The 12,357-nt window shown below is 38.3% G+C and overlaps 1 protein-coding gene across 9 annotated transcripts in view; it reads right to left on the bottom strand.

The window, feature by feature from the left end:
- Positions 1 to 12,357, bottom strand: part of TNRC6B (trinucleotide repeat containing adaptor 6B) — a 250,005-nt gene that overhangs the window by 133,126 nt on the left and 104,522 nt on the right. The gene's annotated exons all lie outside the window — the stretch shown is intronic.

Genomic DNA, 12,357 nt, shown 5'->3' on the forward strand with positions numbered 1-12,357 from the left:
ACAGCTAGACAGCTGCAGAACAGTGACTGGTTTCCCAGCTGAACTCCACATTTATTGTTTCAGGTGTATGTATGTTTGGTACCTCCTCCCCGCACCCCAAATAAAAACTATGCTACAGCACAGCAAGCTGGCAGATCTGAGTCACCTTTAATCCCCTCCCCCACCTGAGGAAGTAGCTCGGCAGCTGACCTAGAGTCAGCGCTAAAATTTAAAACCTACCTGGTTTCCCCCATTCCTAAGAGCCTTCTTCTGACTCAGTGCATCTTGCTTTCAACCCACCTAAGAAAACCACGCTGGGTTTGCGTCTCTAGCTCTGGGGCTAACAGGCTGTGTAACCTTAGTTAGGCAATTCCCTTTACCTTCCAGGCCTCGGTTTTCTCATTTGTGGAATGTAAGGATTGGCCATCAGTAGATGGTATCTTTGATTCCTTTCAGCCCTAAAACTGTACTCGGCTTCTTTGTTTTTAGCAGTTCTGTTTCATCTTATCCTTGCCATCTCAAAAGTCATTACCCCAGGAAAGTTTTCCTTGACCCTCCCCGTCTAGACCAGGCCTTCCTGTTCAACACTCCCATAACTTCCCTTACTACTTCTTCATAGCACCAGGCATAACTGCAATTTATTATTTGTCAAAGAAGTTGCTTATAGTTGGTCGTCCCCAGTATGTATAAGGACACATACCACATCTTCCTTCACTGCTGTGTGAGGCCTGATACCTACCTAGCCCCACATAGTACGTAAATGAATTAATGACTTAGACCTCCATTCAGAAGTGCTGGGCTGAAGAGAGGAAATGTGCTATCCACATACAAGGAATAAAAGTCACATAGTTTCCAGAAAATCATCTCCATCTATTTGTTTTAAGGACTGCTTGAGGAAATAAAGTAACTAAAATCATAGAAAGCGGGCAAAAGTGCCCTGTGACTATCAGACTCCATCTATCTCTATGAACCAGAAAAGCTCAGATTCCACAGTGTGATTCTTCCAAATGAACTGGGCTGACCAAGCGTAATCTGACATGCCAGCCAGCACAGAAATGATGGATTCTGTAAGCCCAGCGTTCCTTGAAAAGGAACCTACGAACCCTTTCTAAATCCCACACGTTTGTCATCCTGGCTTCTGGGTCTTTATAAAGTCTCCCTCCTTCGCTTTTTCCACTGTGATAGAAGAACCAGAAAGGAGTTGTTTCAGGGCAGGCAGAGGCCAATGCCTAGAAGATCTGGCAGCTTGAATATTTATGGCGTAAACGCTTCCACTGTCTTTGCACAGACCCGAGTGGAGTAGGAGCCAGGACCTGAACTGACAATTGAGATTGTAAGCAAAAGCAGGAAACTCCTAGGATGGAAATTTTGAACATTTAGTCTATTTTTATCCTTCCAATACCTTCCAGATGAGCCACGGAAAGTTTACTTATGTGGAGCATGCTCAACATGTTAAAATGCATGGAAATTGTACAGCTGCCTTGTTTTAATTTGTGATGGACAGAATTTCTTTACAAGACTGAATTTTGCCAAGTCTCCACTCCTCAATGCAGAATATTATCATATAAACGTGACTACGTGTTTCCTTGTGTTATAGCAAGCTGCACAAAACGTAGAGAAACAAACACATTTTAAAGCAAAATATTAGCTCTATTTTCAAATGATATGATCAATTATTTTCTTCAACCTCCAGGAATCTTTTTCTTGGTGAGATACCTCTAAACTTAAAATAATTAGTCCAATTGTTCATCTCAAAGAAAGAAGTGTAATAAATGCACTATTTCCCCTGTATTTCCAGGCATTTTGGACTTTGTGGTATAGTTATATTTATTGTACTGTTTTCATATTAACAATTAGACAGCGTTTTTAAATTATATTACAGGGCTTCCCTGGTGGTCCAGTGGCTAAGGCTCTGGGCTCCCTATGCAGGGGGTCCGGGTTCGATCCCTGGTCAGGGAACTAGATCCCACATGCATGCCACAACTAAAGATCCTGCGTGCTGCAATGAAGATCCCGTGTGCCACAGCTAAGACCCGGCGCAGCCAAATAAATAAATATTAAAAAAAAAAAAACTGCCCTAAAAATAAATTATATTACAAAGTGAAGATACAAAGTAACAAAAAATGAGTTTACTTTTAAAACAAATAAACCTGAACTTATATGTTCAAATGAGTGTTATCTTTCAAAGTTGGCACCTTCGCTGACTATATAACCACTACTAAAATATTTCTATGAGGAAACATGATTGAAAAATAATGAACTGAACATATTTAACTCAAAAATCTACAAAATGAGTAATGAACTCAAAAAATAAATTAACAATGATAAAATCATAAAGAGTAGACTGAATCTTTATTGATTCAATAAACTTTTGCTTGTTTTAAAATGAACCTATCTACAAAACAGAAACAGACTCACAGACATAGAGAACAGACTTGTGGCTGCCAAGGGAGAGGGGTGTAGGAAAGGGATGGACTGGGAGTTCAGGTTTAGCAGATGCAAACTATTACATATAGAATGGATAAACAACAGGGAACCATACTCAATATCTGAGATAAACCATAATAGAAAAGAATATTTAAAAATTTATATATATGGGGCTTCTCTGGTGGCGCAGTGGTTATGAATCCGCCTGCCAATGCAGGGGACATGGGTTCAAGCCCTGGTCCAGGAAGATCCCACATGCCGTGAAGCAACTAAGCCCGTGCGCCACAACTACTGAGCTTGCACTCTAGAGCCCATGAGACACAACTACTGAGCCCATGTACCACAACTACTGAAGCCCGTGCACCTAGAGCCTGTGCTCCGCAACAAGAGAAGCCACTGCAATGAGAAGCCTGCGCACTGCAACAAAGAGCAGCCCCCGCTCGCTGCAACTAGAGAAAGACTGTGTGCAACAACGAAGACGCAATGCAGCCAAAAATGAATAAATAAAAATAAATTTAAAAATTTATATATATGTATAACACTTTGCAGTACAGCAGAAATTAACGCTGTAAATCAACTATACTTAAAATTTTTAAAAAATTTTGTTTCAAAAAATAAATAACTGGGTATATACCTGGAGAAAACCATAATTCGAAAAGATACATGCACCCCAATGTTCACGCCAGCACTATTTACAATAGCCAATCAACCTAAATGTCTATTGACAGATGAATGGATAAAGAAGATGTGCTATACATATATATATAATAGAATACTACTCAGCCATAAAAAAGAGTGAAATAATGCCGTTTGTGGCAACATGGAGAGACTTAGAGATTATCATACTAAATGAAGTAAGCCAGATAAAGACAAATATCATATGATATCGCTTATATATGGAATCTAAAAAAATGATACAAATGAGCTTATTTACAAAACAGAAAGAGACTCACAGACATAGAAAACAAACTTATAGTTACCAAGGGGTAAAGGGGGGTTGGGGGGGGATAAATTAGGAGGTTGGGATTAATTTATACACACTATTATATATAAAATCGATAACCAACAAAGACCTACTGTATAGCACAGGGAACTATACTGAGTATTTAGTAATAACCTATAAGGGAAAAGAATCTGAAAAGGCATATATATATATATATATATATATATATATATACACACACACACATATCTGTAACTGAATCACTGTGCTGTACACCTGAAACTAACAAAATACTGTAAATCAACTATACTTCAATGAAAATAATAACAATAAAATTTTTAAATTGTTTTAAAAATTAATAAAAAATAAAATAAATAAATAAAAGTGGATAATCCTTTGGAAAGTGATCAATTAAAAACAAGAGAGGGGCTTCCCTGGTGGCGCAGTGGTTGAGAGTCCACCTGCCAATGCAGGGGACACGGGTTCGTGCCCCGGTCCGGGAAGATCCCACATGCCACGGAGTGGCTGGGCCCGTGAGCCATGGTCGCTGAGCCTGCGTGTCCGGAGCCTGTGCTCCGCAACGGGAGAGACCACGGTAGTGAAAGGCCCGCGTACCGCAAAAAAAAAAAAAAAAAAAAAAAAAAAAAAAAACCATTGCAGAAATGTGTTAGATAATTATTCAAAGAACTAGCCACTGAAACTACGTCAGGCCTAAGTAGTTTTCTTCTATCAAACAGATAATTTCATGTTATCTCTACTGTTCCCGAACACATGGAGACAGAAGAGAAAGCTTCCTAATTTCTTCTATGAGGCTAACATATTCCTGATATCCATCTGGACTCAGATGCGGTATGAAAAATAAAACTACAGACCAATCTTCATTTGTGAAGACGAACACAAAAATCCTAAGTAAAATATTAGCAAGTAGAATTTACCAGTTTTAAGAGAATAATTCATTATGACCATGTAGGGTTTATACCAACAACTCGAGGATTGTTAAATTACAAAATCTATTAACATAACTCTTCATTTGTTCAACAAGTATGTATTAACTGCTTTCTCTGTGTCTGTGCTAGGTGCTGCGGATACAGTAGTACCAAACACGGTAGGTTCTCGTACACATGGAGCCAATATCCTCATGGGAGAAGGAAATTCACTGAGAAGGAAGTAAAGAGTTGATGGGATATGGAAAAACTGAGAGAGGCTCACTTTAGATCAGGTGGTTAGGGAAGGCTTTTCTCAGGAGGGGCATTTAAGCTGAGCTGAAAAGCAATTGCTTGAGTGTTGAAAGAACAAGAGGGATGATCAGGAGGCTAGGCCAGGTGACCAAGGGAGAGAGGTGGGAGACGAAGCCGAGGAGGTGGGAGCGGCTAGATCATAGTGGGTCTTGCAGGCCACAGAAAGGATGTTATTGTTAAGAACGGTGGAAAGTCACAAAAGAATTTTAAAGCAGGAGAGTGAACAGTGCCATTTTATCCATTACGCAGTCTCCACTTAATATCTCGGATCTACAAGCTTTTTAAGGGTCTAGGCAAATGTTTGGGACCTGAAAAAATATATTTACAAGTCTAAAATACAAAAAGAAAATTATAACCATAAAAATTAATAAATGCTTCAGTGTCCTTGGAATATAACACCCAACAATTTCATTCACTAAGTTGAGCATTTATAAGGTTTCTTTACATTTGAAAATAATTCTCACTTTGTAAAAAATACTAAATATGTTAATTATTAAGAAATCTTAGGTGATTACAAATTAAGTCAGTTATTTGTAGCCAAAGAATTTCAGAAGCAAAATTATTAAAATTCTTTTAACATACAATAGCAAAAATAAATAAAACCACGTATTTAATATGGGATGAGGGGCTTCCCTGGTGGTCCAGTAGTTAAGAATCCGCCTTCCAATGCAGGGGACACAGGTTCGATCCCTGGCTGGGGAACTAAGATGGCGGGGCAACTAAGCCCATGTGCCGCAACTAAGACCCAACACAGCCAACTAAACAAACAAATATTTTTTAAAAAAAAATATGGGATGAGGGTACCTTTTAATATGTTTCCTATAAAGTGGGACAAAGTCTCCAAAACCTCCCAAAGTAAACATTCCAAGGACTCATGGAGGTCTTACTACCACTTTAGGAGAGACAGAATCAGAGTTATGTGTTCAAAAGCTCATCCTGGCTTCTATATGGAGAATACACTACAGAGGACCAAGTGGAGAAGCAGAGACAAGTTGGAAGGCAACTGTGGACTTCTAGGTGAGGGAGTCAGATGGAGGTGGTAGTGGGGCTTCTATCGTAAGTTAGATAACTGGTTGTTGTTAAGAATGCAATCTGTGGCACTTCCCTGGTGGTCCAGTGGCTAAGACTCCATGTTTCCAATGCAGGGGGCCTGGGTTCGATCCCTGGTCAGGGAACTAGATCCCACATGCTGCAACTAAAGATCCTGCATGGGGGCTTCCCTGGTGGCACAGTGGTTAAGAATCCACCTGCCAATGCAGGGGACACAGGTTCGAGCCCTGGTCCAGGAAGATCCCACGTGCCGTGGGGCAACTAAAGAGCCCGCGCTCTAGAGCCCATGAACCACAACTACTGAAGCCTGTGCTCCTAGAGCCCGTGCTCTGCAACAAGAGAAGCCACCGCAATGAGAAGCCTGCGCACCACAACGAAGAGTAGCCCCTGCTCACTGCAACTAGAGATGGCCCGCACGCAGCACCAAAGACCCAACACAGCCAAAAATAAAATAAATAAATTTTTTTTTAAAAAAATGCTGCATGCCACAACTAAAAGATCCCGCGTCCTGCGATTAAGACCCGGTACAGACAAATAAGTAAATATTAAAAAAAAAAAAAAAGAATGTAATCTGTGACCATGAAGTATATAGTAAGGCCAATCCACCCTTTCAAAAATAAGACTCCAAACTCTGAACTCACTGTTCATTCAGTCAAGAACCATCTTTTAGGCATCTACTATGTATTAGATGCTGTGCTAGAACTAAGCCCAGGAGGGTACAAAGAGGACTTTAACACCTTGAAGGACAGAGACATGTAAATCCATAATTAAAATATAGCATGTTAACTGCCATAATTAAAGTATAAATTGAGATATATAGATAGTTACGCTATAAGAATACAAAGAACTAACTCCTGAGAGTCAGAAAAGGTTTCACAGGGGAGGTAAGATTTTAAACCGAGTCTTAAAGAATCAGTAGGAGTTTGTCGTGTAGAAAACACAGGAAAGGCAAAAGCTTTTCTAAGTCTTATCAACTTCAGTACTACCAAACGACAGCAATGAAGAAGGCTGATGAGAAATAAATGTAAGAACTAAGTTTTTTCAGAATTTTTATCCCCAACAAAGTCAGAAGGTATATAGATAGAAATAGTAGTCAAAACTACAGTGGAATCTCTAACACAACTAGAATCCAAAATCTTTGGAGAAGGTTAGCATTTACACTCCTGTTACACATTTATAAATTAGAATGCTAGCAGACCTTTTAAGGAACATTAAAAGAAAATTCTCAGATTCTTTAGAATCAAACCTCAAAAATCAAATTTGCATCTGGAGGATGCCTTCCTTGACACTCCTGTTTGAGTTCAGTGTCCTCCTCTGTGCTTCCTGGCACCCTGTATACGCCTCTACGGAAGCACCTTCAAACCCTACTGTTATTGTTACCCATTTACTTGGTGCTTCCCCCTCTAAACTATGAGCTTCTTAAGGGCAGGGTATATGGTTATTATTTCTATCTCTAGGACACAGGAGGAATTCAATTAATGTTTGCTGAATGAATGACCAAATGAATAAGCAAAAGAATGAATAGATGAATACTATTAACCTGGGTATTTATAAGAGGCAAAAGAAACAACACTTAACATCCTATAATTAGGAGATAAGACGCTGGACAGTCAACAAGAAAGTAGAAGATAAATTGTTAACTATATGGTTCCAACCCTCAGAGAGACAGGAGTTAGAAAATTGAGACACTATAGCTCATTTGAGCTGAGTTTCAAAGGAAGGACAGAATCAGAATGGTCAAAATAGATGTTTCAGCAATGTGTGCCATCCTGTTGCTACAATGGTGTAGTTGGTGGGTGTGCCCGGGCCAAACAGTGGGGCTCCATGGCCCAAAAAGAGTGCTGAATTTTTACTGCACATGCTCAATAATCCATAGAGTAATGCTGAACTTAAGGGTTTAGGGGTAGATTCTCTGGTCATTGAGCACATCCAGGTGAATGAAGTCCCCAGGATGTGGTGCAGGACTTAACAGAGCTCATGGTCAGATCAACCCATACATGAGCTCTCCCTACCACACTGAGATATCCTTACTGAAAAAGAACACATTGTTCCTAAACCAGAAGAAGAGGTTGCACAGAAAAAAAAGATATTCCAGAAGAAACAAAAACTTACGGACCAGAATAAATGCCGCAAGAAAATAAATGCAAATAAAAGTAAAACAAAAAACAAAACCAAAAGAACACAAAAAACCCCAGATGCTTCAATATGAAGCTAATGAAGCTTTAGCTGCAGGACCCCTCACTTTCATGGGGCTCTCCCAAAGCCCTAGGAGGGGTCCTGAAACTATGCCCAGATGATCTCTTTTTTTTTTATTGTAGTAAAATATGTAAAATTTACCATCTTAATCATTTTTAAGTGTACAGTTCAGCAGTGTTAAATATATTCACATTGTTGCGAAACAGATCTCCAGAACTTTTTCATCTTGCAAGTCTGAAATTGTACACCCATTAAACAACTCCCCTTCTCCCCCTCCCTCCAGCTCCTGGTAACCACCATTTTACTTTCTATTTACATAAATCTGACTACTTTAGATACCTCATAAAAGTAGGATCACACAGTATTTGTCTTTTTGTGACTGGCTTATTTCACTTATAATATTTTCAAGGTTCCAACCATGTTGTAGCATTTAATAGGATTTCCATCATTTTATGAGTGAATAATATTCCATTTCCTGTATATACCACATTTTGTTTATCCATTCATCCACCAATGGGACACCTGAGTTGATTCTACCCCTTGGCTATTATGAATAATGCTGCTATGAATATGAGTGTGCAAATATTTCTTCAAGATCTTGCTTTCAATTCTTTTGGATACATAACCAGAAAGGGGATTCCTGGATCATTTGGTAGTTCTATTTTTGAGTTTTTGAGGAAACTCTCAACTGTTTTCCACAGAAGTTACGCCATTTTATAATCCCACCAATAGTGCACAAAGGTTCCAATTTCTCCATATCCTTGCCAATATTTATTTTGTTTCTTGCTTTTTTTATTTTTGATAGTAGTTATCCTGATGGGTGTGAAATGACATCTCATTGTGGTTTTGATTTGCATTTCCTTGATGATTAGTGATGCTGAGCATCTTTTCATATGTGTAAAGGCCATTTATTTTATCATCTTTGGAGAAATGTCTATTCAAGGCCTTTGGACATTTTTTAATCAGGTTATTTGATTTTTGCTGTTGTTGAGTTGCTCTTTATATATTCTGGACATTAATCTCTTATTAGATAATATGATTTGCAAATATTTCCTCACAATCTGTAGAATGCCTTTTTACTCTATGACTGTGTTCTTTGATGCATAAAAATTTTTAACTCTGATGTAGTTCCATTTGTCTGTTTTTGCTTTTATGCCTATGCTTTTGGTGTCATATCCAAAAAACACTGCCAAGTCCAGTATCATGAAGCTTTTTTCCTATGTTTTCTTTTAGGAGTTTTATAGTTGTAGGTCTTAGGCTTAGGTCTTTGATCCATGTTGAGTTAATATTTGTATATAGTATAAGATAAGGGTCCAACTTCATTCTTTTGCAAATGGGTATTGAAAATTCCCAGTGCCATGTGTTGAAAAGACTCTCTGTTCCCCATTGAATGGTCTTAGCATCTTTGTCAAAGATAATCTTACCTTATATGAGGGTTTATTTCTGGGCTTTCTATTCTTTCCATTTGTCTGTTTGCCTGTCTTAATGCCAGTACCACATTGTTTTTGATTACTGTAGCTTTGTAATATATTTTGAAATTCATCCTTTTTTAGACTCTTTTCTCATATAGGTTATCACAGAATATTGAGTAGAGTTCCCTGTGCTATACAGTAGGTCCTTGTTGGCTATCTGATTTTCTTTTTCTTAAAGAGCATTCCCACAAAACCTAGGTTTGCTCCTGGTCAGAAGGAAGGGTCTCTTTCCCTGAACAAAGGCATGAGAGGGGGAAGGAAACGAGACACGCATGGAAGACCTTACTGAGAGACACTGGGCAGGAGCAGGAAGATCCTTCAAACAGTAGAGAAAATATGCATAAGTAGGCTAAAGGCATCTTATGTGGGCCCTTGGAAGCAAAGAAAGAGTTCAGTCTTGCATAGAAAATCTTTCTTTTTTTTTTTTTTGCGAAATAATAATCAACTGGCTTACAGGTAGGGACACTTAAAGAGGAGAATCTGTTAAAGCTGGATCTGTTGGAATATATTTAAGAAAGTACTGAATACAAAGTCAAACATGACAGGTTACCAATTCACTTTTCTTCTGCTAATAATAAATAAAATATTCTTAAGTTAGGATTTTTAGTCACCCCACTTCAGACTTTCAAAGTGAGTGTGCAGAACAGGGATTCTTAACAGTCTGTGGGAACTTACTGACATCTTAATTTATTCAGTATATATTTATTGACGTTTTCTGGTGCCAATGGCAGTGACCACGCTGGCAAAAGTCTCTGTTCTTGTAGAGCTGAAGACAGAGCAAAAAGCCTTAGCCTGACCTTTCACTGCCTGCCATCATGCTGTACCTCCTCTTTACTACAATCTCCCTCCCCCTCCACCCCGTACTTCTGCCAAAACCTCAGTACACAGACTCCCAGTGGGTAAGGAAAGGCGCAGTGCTTAGGGCAGGACTTGTGTCCATACCCTCCAGTGAACATAAAATTTGGGGGAAATAAACACTACCTTCTCCTCATGACACCACTGGAAATTCTTGCAACTGAACATGCATTTCATTATCTATATTTACATAATGCTATGTATTTCAAAACATTTTACAACTATACGATAACAGTAATGTCTCCAAAAAAGCAACCTTAAAACAACAATTTCAAGGAACTGGGCAAATTAATTTTACTACATTTTGCCTTTCAAGTAATATTCTTCCATGAAAGCATATTATTTGTTCATAAGTAAAATATAAGCTAAATAAATAAGACTTTTATTAAATTAACTGTAGTTTTCTGAGAGCCACATGAGCTACCCTATTCACTGTTGTTTAAAGTCACCACTTTAACCTGTAAGTGTAGCAGCAATCCACAGTCTGTAGTCATTTTCAATTACAAAACACAGGAAAAACCTCATAAAATAGAGTTTAGAACTTAAAGACATTTTCAAAGAATTAAATTTTTTAAGTGACTTCTATGTATATTAGAAAATTTATTAGCAACTGAAAGTTTCCCAAAGACTTAGTATAAAATGTTTATGGTTATACTAAAATTCCCAGCAGCAAAAATTCCATGAGCATAACTATCTATTGAACCTCTTGTGGCATTTTCAAAATACTAATAAACTTGAAAATAACTCTCACTTCTTTTCTCCCAAAAACAATCTGAAAAGATTATATAGAAATCCAGGGACTTCTCTGGTGGTGCAGTGGTTAAGACTCGCATTCCCAATGCAGGGGGCCCGGGTTCCATCCCTGGTCAGGGAACTAGATCCCATATGTCGCAACTAAAGATCCCACACGCGGCAACTAAAAAAGATCCTGCATGCCACAACGAAGATCCCACGTGTTGCAACTAAGACCTGGCGCAGCCAAATAAATAAATATTAAAAAAAGAAATCCAACTATTTTCCTGGTGTCCAGCTTACTGCTGTGTAGTAATGATTGAGTTTATAAAGCATTCAATTTGGTACTTCTTAATAAGTTTATTTCAACATGTACATATTTTAATGGCCCAAAGGAAAAAAAAAGTTGGTGAAAAACTAATGGTAGAAAACAGAAAATAAAATGTTAAAAACAAACAAACCAAAAAACCCTTTCCTATGGCCAAATACCAAGGTTTGTGTTTTGAAGATAATTATCTATAAAATGAGTGATTTGGAAATACTTTCATTTTCTCTGTATTTAGGAAATGCTACAGAGCTTCCAAAAGCCTTTAAATAAGCACCAGAAGAATGGTTTCCAAAGAGTTTAGTGTTGGGCTTCCCTGGTGGGGCAGTGGTTAAGAGTCCGCCTGCCGATGCAGAGGACACGGGTTCGTGCCCCGGTCCGGGAAGATCCCACATGCCGCGGAGCGGCTAGGCCCGTGAGCCATGGCCCCTGAGCCTGCGTGTCTGGAGCCTGTGCTCCGCAATGGGAGAGGCCACAACAGTGAGAGGCCCGCGTACCGCAAAAAAAAAAAAAAAAAAAAAGAGTTTAGTGTTAAATTTGGTAGTCAAATATAAAACAAGGGCTATCAACTGTAGAGACTTAGAAAGAATAAACTTTTAAAAGTTGTACCACAGTATAAGATGAATGTGAGGAAGAGAGAACTGTAGGTTAAGGAGTTAGAGTAGGAGCAGAAACAAAGGTAAGGACTAACTATCAGAACTTACAAAAGGTCTGTATAATTAATATTTCAGAAAAATTAAAAGGGCATTTTATAACTAGACATTTAAGTTGGGAAGAATGTAATTAGTAAGAAGAGAATTTAATCAAGACACTGGAGTTAAGACATTTAAAAAATAGCACCTCAAGCACAAAATCATATTACACCACACTGGGGTATAAAGGGTGGTGTTGACTCCTTAAATTACATTCTTCTCTCTGAATCAATATAAAACTGTCTTCAACACTTCGATTTCCTTACAGGTCTCCGATGCAAGAATAGACTCTCCCTCAGAAAGGGAAGTTAAAAAAAGCACCCCAAGAGAGCAGAAATATAGAAAATGATACAATTAATTATATCAACAATCCCTAAAAGGGGGATACTGTCTATAAAATACATTATTAAATGAGACTTTTTTGGTTTTTAAAATTTTAATATGCTTT

The sequence above is a fragment of the Globicephala melas genome, chromosome 10 (genome assembly GCF_963455315.2).
Source record: "Globicephala melas chromosome 10, mGloMel1.2, whole genome shotgun sequence".
NCBI lineage: Eukaryota > Metazoa > Chordata > Mammalia > Artiodactyla > Delphinidae > Globicephala > Globicephala melas.